Source organism: Tamandua tetradactyla, chromosome 15 (assembly GCF_023851605.1).
Source record: "Tamandua tetradactyla isolate mTamTet1 chromosome 15, mTamTet1.pri, whole genome shotgun sequence".
NCBI lineage: Eukaryota > Metazoa > Chordata > Mammalia > Pilosa > Myrmecophagidae > Tamandua > Tamandua tetradactyla.
This window is the reverse complement of record NC_135341.1, coordinates 11,127,142-11,144,741: the sequence shown is the minus strand read 5'-3', so window position 1 is coordinate 11,144,741 and position 17,600 is coordinate 11,127,142. Positions and strand designations below refer to the sequence as shown.

General features: G+C 42.4%; 1 long non-coding RNA gene across 2 annotated transcripts in view; it reads right to left on the bottom strand.

Moving 5' to 3' along the window:
* LOC143657853 (uncharacterized) overlaps positions 1 to 10,678 on the bottom strand; it is a 90,111-nt gene extending 79,433 nt beyond the window's left edge. For both annotated transcript variants that reach the window (XR_013162980.1, XR_013162979.1), the window contains exon 1: positions 10,057 to 10,678. This is a non-coding gene — a long non-coding RNA (uncharacterized LOC143657853). The remainder of the gene's footprint in view (positions 1 to 10,056) is intronic.
* Between the last annotated feature and the right edge of the window lie 6,922 nt (positions 10,679 to 17,600).

Below are 17,600 nucleotides of genomic sequence, written 5' to 3'. Positions count from 1 at the left end.
AGCCACTTGGGGGTAGGAGGGCCAATTAGGGCCAATTGTAACTAAATTGACCTGTCATTGGGCAGAAATGCCTTAAGGAGCTCACTTAACCCTGTCTGGGAAAACTGAGGACTTCTCCCTTGAGATCATTTGCACAGAGAAAGTTCTGCATGGAAAAATGCTTGCGCTGATCATCCCTTAAAGATCAAAAAAAAGCAAACGCCTCCCAAATGACCCTGTGTTTTCCTAATGTTTCTACTATCAGTACTTAATTTCCAACCATTTTCAACTAGACTGAGATGGTGACTGTCGGGCTCTGAGTCAAAACATGTAAATATATATATGTAAATATATTTCAAACCAGCATACCCTCAAAATGTGAGCTCTCTGTAGCTTCCAGAAGGAAGGATTATAAATAGAACAGTTTGCACTTGTGTAACTCTTCCTAGGTTTCTTTTTTTTAACTGTCCTATCTTTTAAGTCTGTGACACATGCAAAAAGAAGTATTTATCCAATTATTTAATGGGCTAAGATGGAAGCATAATTAAGTCACCCAAGTCAAGTGCTTTAGGAAAATTTCTATCAGGTTGCCATCATGCTCTATGGCCTAAGCTTTATTTAAACTCACTGGATCAATTTGAATCAATTTGACATGTACACACTCCAGGGCATGGTTAGTTTCAAATCAATTAAGTTCCTTATGACTTTCGGATTAAGGACCTAAGGTTATAAAACATTAATATAAAAATCACAAATTATAAAGTGAAAAGTAAAATCTCACGTAAGGTTCCATAAAGATCGCCAGAATCATTGTATAAGCTTCATTAAACAAACAAGGTAAGAGTAATTAGGTGGTAAATTGAGTACAGTGGTTTCAAAAGGCTCTAATTGGGATGGACCAAGCAGCTTAATGAATGATAATAAGGAGGTCGGGGTCCAGCTGGGCCTTTAGCATGATTCAAATCTGAGAGTAACTTCTCAGGGATCTGGTAGATCTTGCCACAGGACCTTCCTGTGAGGGGAGAGAGGAGCCCAGACCCTCTGGTCCTTCTCTGACCTTGGCCAACCTGTCCTCTACTGACTGACTGAAGAACACAGTTAGCTGGGACCAGGCAGGCAGCGTCCTGAAAGCATTGTAAAGATTGCAATGACATGTGATTCCTCTATTCTGGTGTCACATGGAATTTTCCCGTTCTGGTGTTGGAGCTCAAGGAGGAAAAGTCAGGAGGAGGGGGTAAATTAGAGTTTCCATTAAAATAATCATGAGAGCTTATCAAGTGCCAGGACATTTGATAAGTTAGATATAGATCGTGCTCATTTGCCCCACGCTGTTTTGGAAATGATTAACTGAAGCACAGAGAAGTTAGGTCATACGGCGAGAAAGGGGCAGATCCCAGGCCTGTGTGATTCCAAAGTTGGGTCCTTCACCTCCATTGTGTACTGCCTCTTACACTCGTTTATTCAACCGATAGTGACATCAGGCTTCCACCTACTCTGTACTAGGTGTTCTAGAAGCGAAAGATGCAGTATGAACAAAACACCCTCATGGAGCTTTCATTCTAGAGGAAAGAGAAATGATGAAAGAAACCTAATAAGGTCAGAATGATGCCCCAGCCAAATACAGCCACAAGGGTAATCCCAACTGATACCACAGTGGAACACAGGTGAACCTTCCAGCTGAACCCAGCCAATCCACAGATTTGTGAGAGATAACCAGTGGTTGCCATTTCAAGCCACTAAACTTTAGGATGGTTTGTTTTGCAGCAGTAGAACATTAAATTAGGCAGTGTCACTGGAGTTAAGTGGAGCAAAGAGGGCATCGGAGGGGGTGAGGCTGGAGAGCTAGGCAAGGGCTGAGTCAGTTGGACCTGGAAGCCAGGGTAAGCAGTCAGGATTTCATTTGAAGTGTGATCAGAAGCCATGGGAAAGCTTAAACTGGGAAGTAATGATCTGATTTGTATTTTTTAAAAGTTTATCCTTGTGCTGTGTGGTGAATGAATTGGAGGATGGGGCAAATGAGAATGGAAGCAAGGAGACAACAGTTAGGTGGCTATTTGTGGTAATATCAGCAAGAGATGATGGAAAACTAGACCCTGATGGAAGCAGAGAAAACTCATTGAACTGATGTAGGTTGTGTTTTGGAGGTAGAGGCCAAAGACCTGGCTGCCAGATGGAGTGTGGGTTGTGGAAGGGAAATGAAGAGAAATAACTGATTGAGGATAACTGCTCAATTTTTAACTTGAGGAACTATGCTCATGCTGTCCTGAGATGGCAAACACTGGGGAACAGGAGCAGATTTGGAGAAAAGACAAGAGTTAGTTTGATTGTGCTGAGTTTTGAGGGTGAGATATTCAAGTGGGAATGTCAGATGGGCTGCTGACTATAAGGGTGAGGTGTTGTAAGGCCAAATGACTGCTGGAGGCAGAGATTTGATAATCATGGATTATCAAAACATGGATCTAAAGAGAATGTTCATGTAGATAAGAAGGGGTCATTTTGACCTTTTGAAGTGAGAGGATGGGATGTTTAGCCACAGAGGCAAAGAAGGAGTAGCAGTGAAGTGGGAGGAAGACCCACAGTCTTTATCTCTCATCAGAGAAGCTGGGAGAGTAAGGTCGTTAAAGGAGGAGAGAGGAACCAATTGTCAAAAGCTATTTGACTTGGAGTCAAATAAGATAAGAAGAAACACGACCATTGGTTCAGACAACATAGCTGTCATTGGGGACCCATGCAAGGATGCATCCAGGAGGATTATACACTTCAGAAGTTAATGGTATAGAACAGAAATCGGTTCTATTGTGTACTGCCTCTCACACTCAACAGAAATTGGTTCCTACCCTTCCCTAAACAATATCATGATAGCATTTAAGCTCCTAAATCTTTAGTCGATGCAGGCAAATGGAGAATAGAAAGATAAAGTAAATTGTTCAATACACAACTTGAATTCATGACTCCAAAACATCATAGCTTCCCCTTGGCCACATGGTAAGGCCTACAGCATCATTCTCAACTGGGGATGTCCCCTTCCATCTGAGGGGACATTCAGCAATGTCTGGAGAGATTAATTGTCACAATGGGGTATGGGGTGGGTGCTACTGGCATCTAGTGGGTAGAGGCCAAGGATGCTGTTAAGCATCATGCAACACACACAGGACAGCCCTATGTCCCCCCCTACCAGCCCCACCACCACTACCACAAAGAATTATCTGGCCCAAAATGTCAATAATACTGAGGTTAAGAAACCTGGGTCTATAGGAAGTCCCAGTTGTGGAGAAAGAAATTAAGTGACCACAGTGCATTAGTAAAGAAAACCAGGAGCCTCAGTTCCCTCTTCATCAACTTATCCACCTCCAGCTTGGTTCATCCCATTGACCAGACTGCCAAGAGTCTGCTTTTAGTCTCTTACCTGCTTTCTCTAAAATCACAACCTGAACTCCAAGCTCAACAGTTGCCTTACCTGATCAGGGTACTGGCTCCAATTTTTTTTCAGATATAAAGAACCCATTGTGGGTGCACAGGTGATTCAGTGGTAGAATGCTTGCCTTCCATGCAGGAGACCAGATTCGATTCCTGGTCCATGCACCAAAAGTCCCTTCCTTCTTAGTTGTGTGTATATATATATATATTTTTTTTTTCTCATTCAACTTCAAATGTTATTTCATTACATTGGATTTGGTGAAGGAAAAGGATCCTGATGAATGTATGGGTCTTTGATATTGTTCTATCTCAGAGAGAATTGGAATCCAGGTTCAAGTTGTTGTTACAACCAAGATCTGCATCAGAGGAGGTTGACCACTGCTACTGGGGGTGGGGTATTCTGGGAGAATGGCAGGATAGGGGTGCAGAGGCGATCAGGGAGGGCTCAGGGTCCAGGATGTCCATGCTGGTACCTGAGGGCTCTCCATGCATATCAGATGTGGGGAGGAACAATCGGCTCTTCAAAGGGACATGAGAATGGTACAGGCCTGGAGCTGGAACTCAGGAGGGAAGGGCTGGCCATGTCTGCATGGAGATGACTCTGTTCTCCCAGTGATAGTCCATTATCCTGTGCAGGGCCTCTCCAAAAGGACAAGACAAGGGTTTGGTCCGTGGCTTCTGGTTGGCCTCCTCCAGTATAAATCCATCAGACTTAATGTGTGGAGACACTCTTGCCAGCTCTTCTTTGTATCCCTCTTACTAAGCCTCTGGGCAATTGATTTCAACAGCATGTGATTTGTCTTTTGTCTGGGAATCACCACATGCTCAAGGGATTCCTGTTCCAGAATGATGCTCCTGATTTCCAAGGAGTATTTAATTGGCCTGAGAGCTTTTCTGGTTCCTGAGTGTTGTCTTCCTCCTTTACTTCCTGGGGGCTGTAGTAATTTTAGACTGAAGTGTCATTTCCTCCATTTTTATCTCTGAGTTTTCTCCTGAGGCTCTTTTCTCTGCCGAGTCCAAGGCTGGTAGAGTTGGAACTTATTTCTGTTGCTGCAGGAATTCAGGTAAGGATGGAGGCCCCGCCTGAGTGTGGAAGTGCTTTCACTTCTCTCTGCTGTCTGGAGTCTCTGAGTCCTCTACGGCTCTGGCCACACCAAGGGGCTTGGGTATGATTGGGTCCTCAGTTGTATGCTTGGTTTCTGATAGCTGAGGAAATGACGGGAAACTACCATAATTCCAGTATCACTTTGCAAAGAATTATTTTTATTGCTAGCCTTATAGCTAAGGTGACTGGATTGTGTTAATGGCTGAGTGAGATTTTCCCTGTTGTGCAGTTTCTTTTGAGGGCCAAAGCTGAGGAGGACACTGCAAGCATGGCTTTTTCCAGTGGAAGTGCCAGCCTGACCTGGCGCTACAAAGGAAAAGCATGTCTCTCCATGTGAAGTTGGCTTATTGCAAGTCTACAAGCAAGGGACTGGAAGAATCTTCCCCAAACCAGTTCAAAGTGGGGATATGAGTTAGGGTTTTTACAGGTAAAGGAAAAGGAGTAGGGGTCAAAAACTAAAGTAATGTCCACATGATCTATTCTTGTCAGGGCAGCAATGACTTTGGATCTTTGTGAAGAAGGCAGGGCAAATTTCTCAATCCTGTGTTCTCTCAAGCACATCTTATTGCTTCAGCTTCAGTGATTAGATTTAGATGTTGACGTGCAAGTTCTTACATGTAGGGTCTTCATGATGCTTTTCTTAGCTGATCCTCAGGAATGTCAAACTTTCGGCTTTTGAGGAAAAAGCCCACTGATGGACTGGACCCAGGATGTACTTGGTGCTACTCTGTTTACATATTCTTGTAAGCAGAACTGAGAGGGTCTGATTAATGTCCTTCTGGGAAAGAGGACAAAGAGTAGACTGCTAAGCTCAGCTAGGGTAGGCATTTTTTCCAGCTTTCAAGGACAAAAATATTAGTGGCCCATCTTCCAAATTCATTTATCTGACCTTTGAGGGTCAGAAGGACCAGCCATCTTCCCTCAGGGCTTGCTTTGAGGTAATTCTTGAAGAGAATCACCATTCCACCGCTACCTAGACTTCCACCACGTCCGCCATCACCACCATCACCACCATCTGTACTGCCAAACCCATTCCCACCACTGTAGAGAGAAGTCACCTTTGGGGGCAGCAGAGCATTTGTGAAGAGAGGCCCTTTCCTGTCCTGTTTTCCCTTTGGCAAAGAATTATGTTCCACCTCCAAAGACAGGAGAAGGAGGCCCAGAGAGAATATCTCTTGTGACTGGCAATAACCTACAGACAAGGGAGACTGGAATTTTGTTTTCTAATTGGAGGACTTGCCCCCTTTGTTCATTTCATCTCCACTGTCAAGTTTATTAGCACAAAGTTGTTCATGGCATCCTCTCATTACTTCTTTTACTTCTGTGGGGTCAGTGACTATGTCTCCTCTTTCATCTGATTTTATTTGCACCCTCTCTCTTCTTCTTTTTGTCAACCTCACAAAGGGTCCATCAATCTTACCGAATTTCTCATAGACCCAACTTGTGGTTTTGTTGATTTTCTCGATTGTCTTCATGCCCTTGATTTCATTTATTTCTGCTCTAATCTTCATTATTTCTTTCCTTTTGCTTGCTTTTGGGTTAGTTTGCTGTTCTTTCTCTAGTTCTTGCAAGTGGACAGTTAATTCCTCGATTTTTGCTCTTTCTTCTTTTTTGATAAAGGCATTTAGGGCAATAAATTTCCCTCTTAGCACTGTCTTTGCTGCATCCCATAAATTTTGATAGATTGTGTTTTCATTTTCATTTGCCTCACGATATTTACTGATTTCCCTTGTAATTTCTTCCTTGACCCACTGGTTATTTAGGAGTGTGTTGTTGAGTGTCCATATCTGTGAATTTTCTGGCACTCTATTATTGATTTCCAACTTCATTGCTTTATGATCTGAGAAAGTGTTTTGTATGATTTCAATCTTTTTAAATTTATTGAGAGTTGCTTTGTGACCCAGCATATGGTCTATCCTTGAGAATGATCCATGAGCACTTGAGAAAAAGGTGTATCCTGCTGTTGTAGGGTATAATGTTCTATAAGTGTCTGTTAAGTCTAGCTCATTTTTTCTACTATTCAAATTCTATTTCTTTATTGATCCTCTGTTAAGATGTTCTGTCCATTGATGAGAGTGGGGAATTGAAGTCTCCAACTATTATGGTAGATGTGTCTATTTCTCTTTTCAGTGTTTGCCTCATGTATTTTGGAGCACTCTGGCTTGACGCATAAATATTTATGATTAGTATGTCTTGTTGAATTGTTCCTTTTATTAATACATAGTGTCCTTCTTTGTCTCTTTTAACTGTTTTACATTTGAAGTCTAATTTGTTGGATATTAGTATAGCTACTCCTGCTCTTTTCTGATTATATGCATGAAATGTCTTTTCCCAACCTTTCACTTTTAACCTGTGTTTATCCTTGGGTCTAAGATGTGTTTCCTGTAGATAGCATATAGATGGGTCCTGTTTTTTAATCCATTCTGCCAGTCTTTGTCTTTTGATTGGGGAGTTTAATCCATTAACATTTGGTGGTATTACTGTATGGGCAGTACTTTCTTCTACCATTTTTCCTTTTGGATTTTATATGTCATATCTCATTTTTCTTTTTACCTTTACTGATAGTCTTCATTTCTACACTCTTCACACCTCTCTCTCCTGTCTTTTCCTATCTGTCTCTGGTACTCCTTTTAATACTTCTTGCAGATCCAGTCTCTTGGTCACAAATTCTGATTTTTTTTTTCTCCCTCATTTTGAAGGATGATTTTGCTGGATATGGAATTCTTGGTTGGCAGTTTTTCTCTTTTAGTAATTTAAATATATCATCCCACTGTCTTCTCACCTCCATGGTTTCTGCTGAGAAATCTACGCATAGTCTTATTGGGCTTCCCTTGTATATGATGGGTTGCTTTTCTCTTACTGCTTTCAAGATTCTTTCTCTTAGACATCTGACATTCTGATTAGTAAGTATCTTGGAGTACATCAATGTGGATCTGTTCTGCTTGGAGTATGCTGCACTTCTTGGATCTGTAATTTCAAGTCTTTCATAAGAGTTGGGAAATGTTCAGTGATAATTTCCTCCACTAGTTTTTCTCCTTTTCCCTTCTCTTCTCCTTCTAGGACACCCATAACATATATATTTGTGTGCTTCATGTTGTCATTCAATTCCCTGAATCTTTTTTTCCATTTTGTTCCCCTATATTTTTTTTTTGCTTGTCAGATTTCAAATGTTTCATCCTCCAGTTCACTAATCCTATCTTGTGCCTTTTGAAATCTGACATTGTAGGTTTCCATTGTTTTTTTTCAATCTCTTCTATTGTGCTTTTCATTCCCCTAAGTTCTGTGATTTGCTTTTTCAGATGTTCGATTTCTTCTTTCTGTTCATTCATTACCATCTTTATATCCTCCTTAAATTCATTGATTTGATTTTTGATGAGTTTTTCCATGTCTGTTCCAGCATTCTGAATTAATTGTTTCAACTCCTGTATCTCATTTGAATTGTTGGTTTGTTCCTTTGACTGGGCTCTATCTTCAATTTTCCTAGTATGATTTGTTATTTTTTGCTGGTGTCTAGGCATTTAATTTCCTTAGTTTTATTCTGGAGATTTTCACTTTTTTTTACCTAGAATTTTCTTGCTGAATGACTTTGTTGTCTATGTCTTCTTTGACTTTCAGTTCAGCTTATTCTGGACCTCTAGCTTAGGTTTAGTTTAACAGATCAGAATTTTTCTTGTTGTTTCTTGCCCTACCTGTATGGTGCCTTTTATATCCCCCCTTAGGAGGGTCTACTTAAGCATTACAGACCCCAGCCAGACTTTCCCAGACCTGACTGACCTCCTAGGAAAGAGTCACCTGCGTCGGTTTTCCCTGAGGGTGAGATCCAGCAGGTTGGAAGGCTTTCCTATGAAACCTCTAGACTCTGCGTTTTTCCTGTCCTGCCCAGTATGTGGCACTTTTCTGCCTGTGAGTCCCACCGGTATAAGGTAATGCGGTACCTTTAACTTCAGCAGACTCTCCCTGCTGGGGATGTGGTAGAGACAGGAGAGGTTGTAGGCTGGTTTTAATCGCTCACTTTTCCAGACCCTGGGGTCTGAATTCCTTGAGGGAGGGATTCCACCTGAGCTGGGCCCCACCCTCTCCTGGGGAAGGCACAGGCTCCAGACAAGCTCTCAAACAAGCTTAATTCTGCCTATGCCTGGGGCAGTGGAGTCCGAGAAGCCTTGCAGCTGTATCCAAAGAGTAGTCAAGCCATAGAAACACAGCCACAAAAATGAAAGAGAAAAATCCTTTTCAGAGCAGGGCCCCCATTCCTCGGGTTTGCCAATTAAGAGCTTAAGTTGGTATGTTGCTCTGTGTATCTCCAGGTCCTGTGTGCTCCCTCCTTTCCTTCAGGGCCCAGACCTTTCCAAATCCAAAAAAACCTGCCCCGCCCCCCATCAGCCCTGCCCCCCTCTGCACTGGGGCAAAAACCAGCTACCTCCTCTTTTACTGAAGGTTCAGCTGAGCTGGGGAATTATTTTTAGTAGTCAGAATTTGTTAATTCCATAATTGGAGCTTGGTTACCAACAGCAGGGGCTGAGTGCAAAGTCCCTTTTCTTACCCCTCTGGGAAGTAGCCTGTGGGGGAGGGGCACTGGCCACGGCTGTTTGGGGGACTCACGGTTCTGAGTGGGCTCGTAGCTGGTCCAGCTGGTCCAGACTGGGGTAGCTGTGTGTCGGGTCACTGGCGAGGCCCCAGCAGTTGTTCTGTACTGTTCCTGGCTATTTACTAGCTGCTCTGGGGGACAAACTAAATCCCACACCTCACTAAGTTACCATCTTGGCACTCTTCCTGTCTTTTCCCTTTGTGACCAGAAAGGAGGATGAAAAAATTGGGAGAGAATGGCATGGTGGGGTCTACTAGGAAAGAGTGGGGAACAGAAGCACGTCTATCCCAAGTTTTTGAGAAGTACAGAAGACGGATCTCATACATGCCCACAGGCCCTGAAGTTGACCATGGAAAGCTGATAAACAAGGGCCACCTCAGCACAGGGACTGAACAAGCTGCCCCCACACAGCAGATCATGTTGGAGTTACCTGGAAGGCATGGTCAGATCCAGGAGGGACCAACCATGCCCAGCAAGATCCTGTGGAATGAGCTTCCTACAAGTTGCCACCAGAGCTTCCAACCAACCACACGAAACCCACAAAATCCTGTAGCAACACCAGCTCTAGCCGACCGGAGAGAAAGTCTAGCCCCGAGATGAGATGAAGGGGCCTTTCCTCTCCTTCCTGTTGGCCCCCATCCCTGAGGAACTAACCAAAGAAGGGGAGGGGGAAAGGAAGGAGTGTGACAGCAGAACATCCTCACTTTCCCTACAGGCCCCTAGAATTATGGCTCAGTCCTGACCTGGGGTAAGAGTAGAAAAAGAGCTTCCAATCCAAAGTGAGATTCAAGTCTTAAAATGAACAGGAAAGACATGAAAAAACCGAAGTGATGGTTTTAGTAACAGAGGGGACTGGTAAATTAGGGAATCCAACCCAACTGCTATTAAGGATGTGTTCCCCAATGGAAAATGTCACATAGATGGGTTGGAGGCAGTTATTAGAAACAATAAAAAAAAAATTTGTTCATACCACCAATGAATGGAGACTCTTCAACAAACAGGTGATGATATGTTGAGGAATAGTCCAGTGCCAGCCACTGGGGTGGGCATTCTACAGGCATTGTTGCATCTCATCTTTACACAATCCCATATGGTAGGAACTGTTAGTACTTTCTATGCCTACTTTGTTGATAAGAAATTGAGGTTCAAAGAGTGAGGGCACTGTTCTTCAAACTGAGACCACATAGCAACAAAGTGACAGGGCTGGGGTTCTAACCCAGTGTCAGGGACATGGTAAAAATACTAGATTTTCAAATCACACTGATTGCTTCTGACTGTTTTACTCATCACAACAGCATAAACCATTTCCCCAGGTTGAATCCAAGTTCAGGGCAGGATGGGGAATTTTTTTCCTGCCACCTCGGAGATCCTGGATCTAATATGGATGTTAATTTCAGTTGTCAAGGAGTGGAGAATTGTTCATTCATGTTTGAGTTACATGCAATAACTACGTGGTATGGTTTATGCTGTTGTGATAAGTAAAACAGTCGGAAGGAATCAGTGTGATTTGAAAATCTAGTGGGTATGGGCAGATGTCGGGGTGTTCAGGACCACCAAGGCACAGGAGGCAGGGAGGCTGCAGCCCTCCTGAGGCTTCCATGTCCCACTCGTGTTCTCTGTGTCACAATGGAACTTTCTTGGGCCCTTGCTGCCTAGGCTTCCCAATCAACCATTTCCCCCAGACTACTCCCTTGCAAGGTTAGGTATGGGGAAGCCTTGGGGTCTTCCCTCAGTCTAAACGGGGAATGACCAAGCACCCAGGCTCTGGAATCAAATGAGTTATCTGACTCCGGTCGAATTACTTAACTGTTCTGTACCTCAGTTTCCCCATCTGTAAAATTGTTAATCTTCTAATAACTCCGTGAAAGAAGCAAAGATAATACATGTTGAATGCTTAGTAAATTTTAATCAGGCTCTGTTCTGTCATTATTTGGGAGCAAAAATGATTCAGACTAATCAGGCCGTTTTCTTATGCCTGGACAGTAACTTTCAAAATTCAAAATGTGAAAACTGTATGCCTTTGGTTCCCTAAGTCTTGTAACATTGTTTCTTTGCATGTATAATACGAGAAAATTGTTGGGCTTTATAAATTGGAGCATTTGGGGTGGGAGTGTGGTTAATTTCTCAAAATGCAATCCCATTCAGGCATAAATGGGCAGTTCTGTCGGAGACCTGTATAAGCCCCCGCTGCACTAACTCAGCAACTCCCACCCCACCTCCACTATCGCCATCCATGGGTTACAATTTCCTGGCATATAACTCTTCTACCACAACTCACAGAGTTTATCCTGTAGTCAAGTCCATTCACTGGATCCTTATAACCTTTGAAAGCAAAGAAACTACAGATCAGTTCTCAGTCACCATCCTTTGCTTCCCCCTAACAAAAATTGTTGCAATACAGAAAACCTCAAACATATACAAAAAATAGAACAGCAACTTGACCCCACCCAGCCCCACCCAACCTCACCCGTCATTATCAACTCTTGGCCATTCTGGTTTCATCCATCCCCCAACCCGTATATTTTGAAGCAAATCTCAGATCTTGTCATTTCATCTGTAAATAGCTCAGATATTTACATGTTTCTAAGGAATAAGAACTCTTTCAGAAACAGCTCTATTACCACAACGTACAAACTTGATGATTCTTTAATATCATTCAATAGCCAATCAGTGTTCAAGTGTTTAAGCGCTTTCATTTTGATACATCAGGGTTGGGGCAGCGACTCTGTTTCCCTCACTGAGAAAGAAATGCACCTCACAATGCAAATTGTTATAGGAAACAGCCTGAGGCTCTTTACAAGAATAATTTCTGTCCCTCCGTTTTCTTCGCAGGTAGGAATGTAATAGCCAAACCCACTGCTGGTTTGGCCAAGAACTCCAAAAAGATGATCACGTGTAAAATAACCATGGAGACAGATTCTTTCGCTCCTCTTGTTTAAACAGAGCAATCAAGAGGCTGCTGAGGGTGGAAGGCACGGCTTGCTACAAAGAGGATTCAGTTACACACCCCTGAGTGCATTGCATATCCAGGCAGCTCCCGACGTAATGTGCTGCCTGCAAAGGCATCCGAGGGGCTGTCAGGACCAGGCTTGGGCCTTGGGCTCATGCAGGGTGCTGGGCTGCCCACAGCACTGGGAGAATTGGAATTGCCAGACTTTTCTGGTTAGTTTTTTCTAATGGTTCAGCAGACAGTTTTGAGCTGAATCCAGCAGGGAACTCTTCTGAGGTCTTTTTCTTTTATTTCATCTGATTCCAATGTTGGTCATTTACATGATGAGTCTTGTGATATTATTAACCTAAGGGCAATTCCAAGCACAGTCCCTTGGAGTGACTGCAGCATTAGATTTGTGATCTATAATGGCTTTTCTTTAGACAATTAACATAAATCAAGGAGCTGGTAAATCAAGAATAGTGATACTATTATTTTAAAATATATATATATATATATATGCACAGAAATATTCGGATAGCAGAGCTACCGGGTCTCTGCCCCTACCCTGTGGTATGACACCTTCTTTGTCTCAGGCCTTCCCTGAGTTTGCTGGGTTCATCAGATGGGCAAGCCTGGAGTCAGGGTCTTTTCCCTCTAGGAGCAGCCCTCAACCAGTTGAGGGATCCAGTTGGAGGGTAACATCCCCTCTGGTGGGACTACCCCCAGAGGTTCCACACAGGAACAAGCTCCAGTTGACCACAGGAGGAAACTACTCATTAACTGCTTCTTTCTCTTGCCCATCTCACTTCCCTGGGTTCACATCCTGGGAAGCCTCTCTGCCCTGGGCAAATGAGGACAGGTGGTCACCTAAATATGCCAGATTTTAAAACCCTTGCACTCGAACCCTCATCTCAGGAGCTGCTTCTGGTGTAAACCCCACCTGAGGCAATCCATGTGCAGGGACAAGTCTGGAATGAGCTATAGCTCTTAGTTGGGCACCTATGTTTACAGTCCTCTGGGGATGGACAATGAGGCAGTGCCTGGCTCTGTGGGCATTCGGGGGTGGGGGTGAAGATGGACTCTTCACTAAATCTGCATCCGATGGTTATACAAAGAGCATGCTTTGTCTATTGTCCTTAAAAAACAATAAATGCCCACGTTTTTATTGTATATTCTAACAGTCATCACATAATCATTTTATTTATGGTTATTTTCCATATTTATGGTTATTCCATTTAAATTTTCTTTTAAAAGAAGAAAAGAAATGAGGTCAAATTTTTAAACGATGACTTAGGTTTTCAAATTTCTTAATCCTCAGAAACCTTTTAGCATGAAATCCTACACCTGCAATTAAAACCAGATATAAATGGAGATGGTGTGACTAAACCAGGCTCGGGACTCTGGAGCCGTCCATTTGCTCACCCTACCAGTCCCTCCAGCTTCTTTCCCAACCTCAGGTAACCCCCCAGGCACTTCCAAGGAACCCTGAGTTTGAAAACCACCATTGAAGAGGAATGTTTAATGGCGTGAAAAAAATCAACTTTATGTGTCAAAATTCCATGTTAAAACACGTCATTAAATGAAAAGAACGGATAAGAAAACACTTACAATTCAGTCCTGATTCTGTGGAGCAAAAAGAATATATATATATATTTATATACATAGAAAAAGAACAGAAAGGAAAAAGACCAAAAAATTAATGAATTTTCTTTTCTGTGCCAATGCTGTGTTTCCCCCATTTTCTTAAGTGAATTTTTTTTGTAATCAAATAAAAGCATAATACATTACTTTAAGGAGAAGGATTCTAATAAACTAATCATGACCCACCCAAGTGGGTGGAGACATGTCTCTACCTAATCCAGTTTAACAACTTACTTCTTCTCTTCTTACTTTAGAAGAAAAAAAGAGTTCAGAAGTTCCATGCAGATAATAGCAGCATCCAGACTAGGTTTTCATTGCTCTTAGACACTGATCTGGAAAGCAGGGCCCCTCTCACGGTGAGCTACTAAAAACTTGCATGGCTCAAGTTATAGCCTGTCAGTTCGAGGCTCAATAAAGTCTTTGAAGTTTCTGATGATGTATGAGAACTGCTAATAAAATAAGCAAAAGAAGAGGTGACCCTTCCGTCCCCCTCCCCATTGCAGTGGGAAGCATACCCCAAATGTGGGTGCAGCTGGTTCAAGCTCATGGCCAAGGAGTCTTTGGCAGAGCTTCAGTCTCCCTTCAAACTGGTGAACAGTTGAGAATTACAATATTAAACTAATGGCTCCACACCTGGCTGCTGGTCCAATCACTTGAGGAGTTTAGAATTGGGTTCCCATCCCCACTCATGATACTCTCATTCAGGACTCCTGGGGAATCGGCATTTTAGCAGACACACTAGGAAACTCTGATATGTCTCCTTGAGGAAGTTCATATTCAGTGTTAGGAAGCAAACTCCAGGAAACACAGATGTCTGATTTGCTGCTGTAACCTGGACATGGTATATGGAATCTCTGACCTGATGCTGTCACTATTCAGGGAAGGCAACTATTTACTGATGGCCTATGGGGTGCCAGACATTTTGCTAAGGGGTTTCAAGTATATTGGCCTTAATTATAACTCAAAGGAAGCTATTATTATACCCATTTTGCAGATTATGAAGCAGACTCAAAGAGGTTCAGGAACTTGCCCAAGAGAATAAAAAGTATTTGCAAAGAGGGTTAGGGAGAAAGGAGGAAATATTCAACTCTCTCACCTGGGGAATATACTCACAAGCAGTGGGGACAACCAGTACAATAGGCTGAGCCTTCAGTCTTAGGGCTCACCCCTACGAAACTTGTTCTGCAAAGGAGGAGCTACGCCTACTGATAATTATGCCTAAGAGTCACACCCAAAGAACCTCTTTTGTTGCTCAGATGTTGCCTATCTCCCTAAGCCAACTCAGCAGATGAACTCACTGCTCTCATTGCCCTCCCTGCAATATGCAGCATGACTCCCAGGGGTCTAAAAGCTCCCTGGCAACATGGGACAGAACTCCCGGAGATTGTCAGGATCCAGCATTATGGGATTGAGAAACCCGTCTTGAACAAAAGGAAGTAGAGAGAAATGAGACAAAATTAAGTTTCAGTGACTGAGATATTTCAAAGTGCCAAGAGGTTTTCCTGGAGGTTATTCTTATGCATTATACAGATATCCCTTTTTAGTTTATGGTTTATTGGAGGGGCTAGAGGGAAGTACCTAAGACTGTTGAACTGTGTTCCAGTAGCCTTGATTCTTGAAGATGATTGTATATCTGCATAGCTTTTACAAAGTGACTGTGTGATTGTGAAAATCTCGTAGCTGATGCCTCCTTTATCCAGGGCATGGAAAGATGAGTGAAAAATAAGGACAAAGAATGAATAAATAACAGGAGTGGTATAAGGGGTAAAAAAAAAAATGGATGGACTGAAATACTAGTGATCAATGAGAGGGAGGGGTAAGGGGTATGGGACGTATGGGTTTTTTCTTTTTTTCGTGTTTCTTTTTCTGGAGTGATGCAATTGTTCTAAAAATGATCATGGTGATCAATACACAACTGTATGATATGGTGTTTTAGTTTGCTAGCTGCTGGAATGTAATATACCAGGAATGGAATGATTTTTTAAAAAGGGGAATTTAATAAGTTGCTAGTTTACAGTTCTAAGGCTGAGAAAATGCCCCAATTAAAACAAGTCTATAGAATTGTCCAATCAAAGGCATCCAGGGAAAGATACTTTGGTTCCAGAAGGCCGATGAAGTTCAGGGTTTCTCTCTCAAGTGGAACGGCATATGGCGAACACAGGGTTCTTCTCTCATCTGGGAGGGTACATGGTGAACACAGAGTCATCTGCTAGCTTCTTCTCCTTGCTTCTTGTTTCATGAAGCTCCCCGGGAGACATTTTCCTTCTTTATCTCTAAAGGTCCCTGGCTGGTAGTCTCTGCTTCTCACAGCTATGTCATTCTGCTCTGCTCTCTGAATCCCCTTCTTTCTCTAAAATATTTCCTCTTTTTATAGGATTCTAATAAACTAATCATGACCCACCCAAGTGGGTGGAGACATGTCTCTACCTAATCCAGTTTAACAAGCTCTCTTGATTAAATCACATCTCCAGGGGGATGATTTAATTACGGTTTCAAACATACAATACTGAATAGGGATTAGATGAAACGGCTGCCTTTACAAAATGGAATTAGGATTAAAACATGGTTTTTCTAGGATATATAGATCCTTTAAAACCAGCACATATGGTACACTTTGGATGGACTGTATTTGTGAGAAGATATCTAAATTAAAAAAATGAAACTTGCCCAACATCCCTCATTTAGAAAAAAGAGGAAGTTTTTGAATCCTGGTCTGGGATCCAAACTTTAGCTCATCCCTATTCAGCCATGCCACTTCTAAAATGGCCTGGGGGAAGAAATTATACCAGAATTCTCTACACTTTTTCCTCTTTTCATATCCTCTACTTGCTCCTACATAGACACACACAGACACACACATGCACACAAACCTACTAAATTTGATATGCATCTAAAACACCCCCAAAATTCCACACCAGGACATTCTATGCAAAAGATTATTCTCACAGTTTCCTGAGTTCTTGTCTTAGCTCTTTTGCCGAAGCTAAAGGAAACTGGTTATTTCCTCATATGGGTACAATTCTCTTATCAATTTGAAACAATTGCTGCAAACTGATCTAAGCAATTTGGTCACTCAAATTAGAAAGTGTTTGGTGGTGGTCTCCCCATCTCCCCATAGTTAAAAGTGTTGAAGGCTTACAGGTTCCCTTCTCTGACCTCCTAATCAGGTGGCATGTTACAAAAAGAGCTCATCTCAGGCTCTGCCCCTAAAGCAAAGAGTTATTGGTGAGCAGGCTCAAAAAAAGCCACTCAATGCATTCAGCCCAGCGACGTCTCAGTCCTCTGTCCTTTTAGACACTTCAACAGACTCTTTCATGAACATGTTATTCAAGGCAGTCATTGACTTTCTTAGTCAGTCAAGTGATAAATTAACCATTTAATACCTAGATACAGGACCGCTTGGGCTTCGAAGCCAAGTGCCTTTTTGGGAGAACAAGCAACTGGTCTCGCTAGATTCGTTTGCAATGTTCAGGCAAGGCAGATGCACCACGAAACATTTCTAGCAATCTGCCTCTCACTATTTCCATTAGTGAAAAACCATTTTTAAAATCCATCATGCTAATTAGCAAATCCATTGGTGCTGAGCTATGACAAAGATAATTGAGGCACTTAACGGTAACTTCTGGAGTACAGGTCTCTGATCTTTCAAATGTTAACTGCCCCTAAGATGTAGATAAAAAGAAATACACACATGTGTGCACACACATGTGCACACACACGGCAATTATCTATGCTTTAGTTTTAGAAGTAAATTACAGGCAATATATCAGTGATAACAGCCACCACTTAATGTGAACTTCCTGTCTGCCAGGTACAATGCTAAATGACAAATTTTTTTATGTGATTTAATCCTGAGAAAACAGAGACCCAAGGAAACTCCCCTGGGAAGGATAAAGTTGGACTCAAACTCTCATGACCTAAAGGCTTTAAATCTTAACCAC